Source organism: Notamacropus eugenii, chromosome 6 (genome assembly GCF_028372415.1).
Source record: "Notamacropus eugenii isolate mMacEug1 chromosome 6, mMacEug1.pri_v2, whole genome shotgun sequence".
Classification (NCBI taxonomy): domain Eukaryota; kingdom Metazoa; phylum Chordata; class Mammalia; order Diprotodontia; family Macropodidae; genus Notamacropus; species Notamacropus eugenii.
In genome coordinates, this window is record NC_092877.1 from 198973527 (window position 1) to 198980767 (window position 7241).

Consider the following 7241-nt stretch of genomic DNA (forward strand, 5'->3'; position numbering starts at 1 on the left):
TCATAAAACAGAACAGTGTCAAGAATAAATCATTAAAATACTTCATTAGAGGAACTCCTCCAAGTATATGCTCATCCCTAAAGCACCAGCTATTAGATCTTTTCATCTAACTAGAGTAGCAAAGATCTACACACCTAGTCTAGTTAATAGTTATTTAGTAGTTCTGTCTAATCATAGTAGTTCACAGTCAGATCATATGACCCTTTGTCAATGTCTTGTTCAAATACTATTACTATGACATTCTCTTGATTGGCCAGTTTAATAATCCTGTCCACAAAGGAAATAAGGTTAATATTGCATGACCTGCTCTTCATAAACCTATGTTAACTCTTTAGTGAATACTTTTTCTTTTTCTACATATGATCCCGGCCAAGTTCTGTCCACAGTGCCCTTTGCTTTTCTCCCTACATTCTTTGAATATCAATCATAAATTCATCACATATAAATTTCAATTAGTTTCTCTTTCCAAATGAATTTCAAATCACTATGGGAATGACTTCCTAACCTAAAAATCCAGCTCTGATTTCTTCCTGGACTCTATTCTCATATATGCACATGCTTGCTAAACAGTTTTACTTGATTGTCCCTTTAACATATTAAAATTAAACATCCAAGACAATTCATCAATGTCACACTATAACTTGTTCTTCCTTCCAATTTTTCTAGTTGTACAGATACTCTTCCTGTCCTTTCAAATAACCCATGATATAAATCCTGGAATCTTCTTTGACTTTCTTCTTTCTTATGCCCTCCATATTCTCAACTAACCTCTAATCTATAATTTTTTTTTACTTCCACAAACACCATTTTCTTCTTACCTGGATTAGTGCATGGACTGCTCCGCTACCTTCTCTTCCCATTCCAATCTGCCTTTTACAAAGCTATCAAAATAAGTTTCTTTATTCATAAGTCAGAACATTTCATTTACTGCTGAAAAGTTTTCAACAACCCAGCAGTCTCTTTAGGATAATATATAAACTTGGGACAACTAGGCGGTGCAATGGGTGGAGCTCTAGCCTTGAAGTCAGGAGGTTCTGAGTTTGAATCTGATCTCAGATACATATTAGCTGTGTGATTCTGGGCAAGTCATTTAACCCCAATTGTCTCTTTCTTTTGTCAGTCAATAAATATTTTGTTAAGTGTTGAAAACTCAGTATTTATTTCATTCATTTTTTCTCTTTTTAAAGTTTATTTATTTTTAGTTTTCAATATTCATTTCCACAAAATTTTGAGTTCCAAATTTTCTTCTCATCTCTCTCCTCCTCCCACCTCAACACATCATGCATTGATTACCCCTTTCCTCAATCTGCCTTCCCTTCTCCCACATCCCTCCCTTCCCTTATCTCCATCTTCTCTCTAGTTTGGCAAGATAAATTTCTACACTTCATCGCTTGTATTTCTTATTTCCCAGTTGTATGCAAAAACAATTCTCAACATTTGTTGCTAAAACTTTGAGTTCCGACTTCTCTTCCTTCCTCCCTGTCCACCCATTCCCACTGAGAAAGCAAGCAATTCAATATAGGCTATATATGTGTAGTTTTGCAAATGAATTCCATAATAGTCATGTTGTGTAAGTCTAACTATATATCCCTCCATCTTATCCTGTCCTGTCCTATTCTCTCTTTTGACCTTGTCCCTGCCCAAAAGTGTTTACTTCTAATTGTTCCCTGCTCCCTTTTATCATCCCCCCCCACTTATCCAATTCTCCCCTACTTTCTTATAGTGTAAAATAGATTTTCATATCAAATTGAGTGTGCATGTTATTCCCTCAAGTCAAATGTGATGAGAGTAAGCTTCACTTTTTCCCTCCCCCTTTTTCTCCTCCATTGAAAAAGTTTTTTCTTGACTCTTTTAGGAAAGATAATTTGCCCCATTCCATTTCTCCCTTTTTCTTTCCAATATATTCCTCTCTCATTCCTTAATTTTATTTGTTTAGAAATCATCTCTTCCTATCCAACTTCCCCTGTGCTCTCTGCATATATATATATATATATATATATATATATATATATATATATATATATATATATATATATATATACATATGTATATATATATATATATATATATATATATATATATATTATATGTGTATGTGTGTGTATAATCCCTCTACCTACTCAAATAATGAGAAAAGTTGCAAGAGTTACAAATATTATCTTTCCATGTAGGAATGTAAACAGTTCAACTTTAGTAAATCCCTCATGATTTCTCTTTCCTGTTAACCCTTTCATGCTTCTCTTGATTCTTGTGTTTGAAAGTCAAATTTTCTATTCAGCTCTGATCTTTTCAGCAAGAATGCTTGAAAGTCCTCTATTTCACTGAATGACCATTTTTTCCCTTGACCTATTATACTTAGTTATGCTGGCTAGGTAAGGTTTTAGTCCTAGTTCCTTTGACTTCTTAAATATCATATGCCAAGCCCTTCAGTCTCTTAATGTAGAAGCTGCTAGATCTTGTGTTATCCTGATTGTGTTTCCACAATACTTGTTTCTTTCTAGTTGCTTGCAATATTTTCTCCTTGACTTGGGAGCTCTGGAATTCGACTACAATATTCCTAGAAGTTTCTCTTTTTGGATTTCTTTCAGGAGGTGATTGGTGGATTCTTTCAATATTTATTTTGTCCCCTGTTTCCAGAATATCAGTGCACTTTTCCTTGATAATTTCATGAAAGATGATGTCTAGGCTCTTTTTTTTTTTTATCATGACTTTCAGGTAGTCCCAAAATTTTTAAATTTTGTCTCATGGATCTATTTTTCAGGTCAGTTATTTTTCCAATGAGATATTTCACATTATCTTCTATTTTTTCATTCTTTTGGTTTTATTTTGTAATTTCTTGGTTTCTCATAAGTCATTAGCTTCCATCTGCTCCATTCTAATTTTTAAAGAACTATTTCCTTCAGTGAACTTTTGAACCTCCTTTTCCACTTGGTTAATTTCACCTTTTAAAGCATAATTCTCCTCATTGGATTTTTGGACCTCTTTTGCCAATTCTTCAGTATTCTTCTGGGTCTCCTTTACCAAGCTGTTGACTCGCTTTTCATGATTTTCTTGCATTCCTCTCATTTCTCTTCTCAACTTTTCCTCCACCTCTCTTACTTGATTTTCAAAATCCCTTTTGAGTTTTTCCATGGCCTGAGATCATTAAATATTTATTTTGGAGGTTTTTGATGCAGAAACCTTGACTTTTAGGTCTTCCTCTGATGGTATGCATTGTTCTTCTTCATCCAAAAAGGATGGAAGAGAATACCTGCTCACCAAGAAAGTAGCCTTCTTTAGTCTTGGTTTTTTTTTTTCCATTTTTTGGGAATTTCCCCAGTCAGTTACTTGATTTTTGAGTCTTTTCTCAAGAGAAAGGTATATTCTGGGGACCTGTAAGTGCTCAGTTCCTCCAAGGTGGCACAATCAAGGGATAGGAATTTACCCCTCTCCTGGCCTGCGCTCTTTTCTGTGAGCAATCTGGTCTGCCCAGGATCTCTCAGTAGGATTCCCTCTCCAGAGCCTCCACCAGGCCAACCAGCACTCCTCCTCACCCCAGAAGCACCACTTAGGGTTGAGATCTAGATCAGCAGCTCAATTCCCCTAGGGTCTTTAGGAAGAGGGCTACAAAAATTGACACTGCCACTGCATTTTCTGATGGTGGTGGGGCCAGATCATGCTCCCTTTTCATCCAGATGAAAGAACTTTATCACTGGCCTTTGAAGCTATCTTTGGTATTTGTGGGTTGAGAAATCTGGGAACTGCAGCTGCTTCCGGGGATTCTGCACCCTGAGGCCTGCTCCAGTCCTGGTTCTGCTAGTGTCCCATAACCAAGGCTGGGCTGTGCTCCACTCCAAGCCCTGTGTGATAGACCTTTCCTGTTTGCCTTACAGCCTGCTTTGGGCTGGAAATGTCTTTCACTCTGTCATTTTGTGACTTCTGCTGCTCTGGGATTTGTCTAGAGTCATTTTTTACAGGTATTTTATGGGCTGTGGGGGAGGGAGAGCTTTTACAGGTCCTTCTTTCTACTCCATCATATTGGCTTCACCCAATTGTCTCTTTAAAAAAATTAGACAATGGATTTCCTCAAGGAAAATGAAGTTCATAGTGTGCAGACTCCATGGGAGACTTGTCTCCTTCTGGACAAAGGCAAGTTTGACCCAGAAATTCCTATAGAAACCCTAGTACCTTCCAGGTCAGGTGCTCAGGTAAAGATGGTGGCAGTGCAGGCAGCAGAGGTGACCAAGGAGGGCACCGAGACAAAACTGAGCAAAAATGAGTTGAAGAGACGCTTGACAACAAAGAACAAAATGGCTGAGAAGGGGTACAGCATAGAGAACTCAGTAGGAAGCAGCTGAATCAAGCCCACTCCACTCCCCCAATCATGCTGTTGATGATGGCATGTCTGCTGAGGAGAAGAGCCTGTACGCAAATCAATATTACAAGATCTGCAGCCAGGTAATCCAGCAGCTGAAAGTCAATAGAGTGGATCTCTACCCACACAGTTCCATGTATACATCTCACTCACCTACTTCATCAAACAGTATAATCATTTACAAACAAGTGACCACCTGAGTTACATCACTGCCAGAATAGTAGGCTGGATCCATGCAAAACAGGCTTCTGGGGGAAAATTCATCTTTTATGATCTTCAAGGAGAGGGAGTCAAGCTACAAGTGATGGCCAATTCCAGGAATTATAAATCAGAAGAAGAATTTTTTTCATGTAAATAACAAACTTTGATGGGGAGACATTATTGGGGTTCAGTGGAATCTGGGAAGACTAATAAGGGAGAGCTGAGCATCCTTTCCCAGGAGATTACGTTCCTGTTGCCATGCCTTCATATGTTGCCTCACCTTCATTATGGCCTCAAAGACAAGGAAACACGTTATTGTCAGTGATATTTAGACTTGATCCTGAATGACTTTGTGAGACAGAAGCTCATCACCCATACCAAAATAATTTCCTACATAAGCAGTTTCCTTAATGAGTTGTGTTTCCTGGAGATAGAAACACCCATGCTTAATGTCATCCCAGGTGGAGCTTTTGCCAAGCCCTTTATCATCTACCACAATGAGCTGGGCATGAACTTATATACGAGAATTGCCCCAGAGCTCTATCATAGGATGCTCATAGTTGGTGGCATTGACCAGGTTTATGAAATTGTATGTCAGTTCAGGAATGAAGGAATTGATTTGACTTACAATCCTGAATTCACAACCTGTGAGTTCTACATAGCTTATGCATGAAGACTACCATGATCTCATGGAGATCACCAAGAAGATGATTTCAGGAATAGTGAAGAACATTACAGAAAGTTACAAGGTCACCTATCACCCATATGGCCCCGAGGGCCTGGCCTACAATATTGACTTCACCCCACCCTTCTGGAGAATCAGTATGGTGGAAAAGCTTGAGAAAGCTCTGGGCATGATACTTCCTGAGACCTGTCTTTTTGAAACAAAAGAAATTTGTAAGATGCTTGATAACATCCATGTGGAGAGAGGTGTGGAATGTCCTCCTCCTCAAACTACAACAAGACTTCTTAGCAAGCTTGTAACGGAGTTCCTGGAAGTGATCTGCATCAATCCCACCTTTGTCTGTTACCACCCACAGATAATGAACCCATTGGCCAAGTGGCATCACTCCAAGGACAGCCTTACTGAACACTTTGAGCTCTTTGTGTTGAAGAAGGAAATATGCAACACCTATATGGAGCAGAACAACTCCATGGGGTTGCAGCAGCTGTTTGAAGAGCAGGCCAAGGGCAAGTCTGCAGGTGATTATGAAGCCATGGTCATCGATGACAATTTCTATAGTGCCCTGGGGTATGGTCTCCCACCAATAGTTGGCTGGGGATGGGCATCGATAGACTCCCTATGTTTCTTACTGACTCAAACAACATGAAGTTGACATGTTTTTCTCTCCAGGAGGTCCTTCTCTTTCCTGCCATGAAACCTGAAGAGAAGAAGGAGAATCTATCATGTGCTGGTCTTCCTGAAGGCATGGTGGCTGCTGCCTTCAGTTAGAGGAGTTCAGCTTCTTCTGATGTGGACAAGGGATTCAGGGACAGCAGAAATGAGGGGAGTGTCTGGAACTCAGTCCTACAGATGTCTCCTGACTGGGGCAGTGCATCCAAGAGTCCTTTCCACTTCTCACCACAAAATAAACCATTTTTCTCTTTTAAAAAAAAGATAATACATAAACACTTTACCAGGAATTTATGATCTGGCTATAATATACTTTCTCAGACTATTTAGTACATTCTAGCATGCTCCCCAAGTCCTCTTCATGAACACACACACACACACACACACACACACACACACACACACACACACACATACACATACACACTTATACATATACTCCAGATTCTAGCCAAACTAAACAAGTAGCAATTCCCTGATTTTGTTCTCTTGTATTTTCTACTTCTATGCATTTATTCTTTCAAGCCATTTTCCATGCCTGAAATGCACTCTCTTCACATTTCTGCCTGTTGAAATCTCCTTTTCCTGATTTTAAATCAGGTCTCTTCTTTGTACCACTGAAAAATTCTGTTCTCAAAGCATTACCTTAAATTTGGATCTTTCTTTTTTTGTAATAATCTGCCCGCTTGTTAGTATACATGTTTTGTCTCTATTAGATTGCAATTCCTTTGAAGGTAAGGACTAATTTGCTCATGACCTATTGCAGTGCCTTAGGTATATTAAGCAAGTAATAGTTTTTTTTTTGGTTGAATTGAATCTGTAAGATGACAATAAGTATGCCTATCTCATAGAGGTTTTGTGAGAATTAAACAACAGTGCTTTGTAAACAGAAAAGTGACATGTTGGGAATGATTTTATGTGCTACCTTAAGTATCTTGATTTAGTAGAAGGGAAACTACACTTGGATTCAGATATCTGGAGCTCAAAACCTGACTTTACCACCCCTTATTAGACATGTAATATGTGATATGAGCAATACATTAGACCTCTCTTATCTTCTGTAAAATTAGTTTGGTCCTTCTATCTCAAAATTCTATGAATCACTAGACTGCAGTCAAATTCCAAAGGCCAACTCAAAACTGATTTGTTCTTGTTTTTGTTATTGTTGAGTGGTTTTCACTTGTATCTGACTCTTCCTGTCCTTATACCGTGTTTTCCTGGCAAAGATACTGCAGTGGTATGCCATTTCTTTATCTACCTCATTTTACAAATGAGGAAACTGAAGCAAATAGTGCTAAGTGATTTGTCCAGGGTCACATAGCTAGTGTCTGT

The 7241-nt window shown here is 38.6% G+C and overlaps 1 pseudogene; it reads left to right on the forward strand.

Annotated features, from left to right (window-relative positions):
- The first annotated feature begins 4193 nt into the window (after positions 1 to 4193).
- LOC140511175 (lysine--tRNA ligase pseudogene) lies at positions 4194 to 6008 on the forward strand (annotated as a pseudogene).
- Positions 6009 to 7241: the final 1233 nt, after the last annotated feature.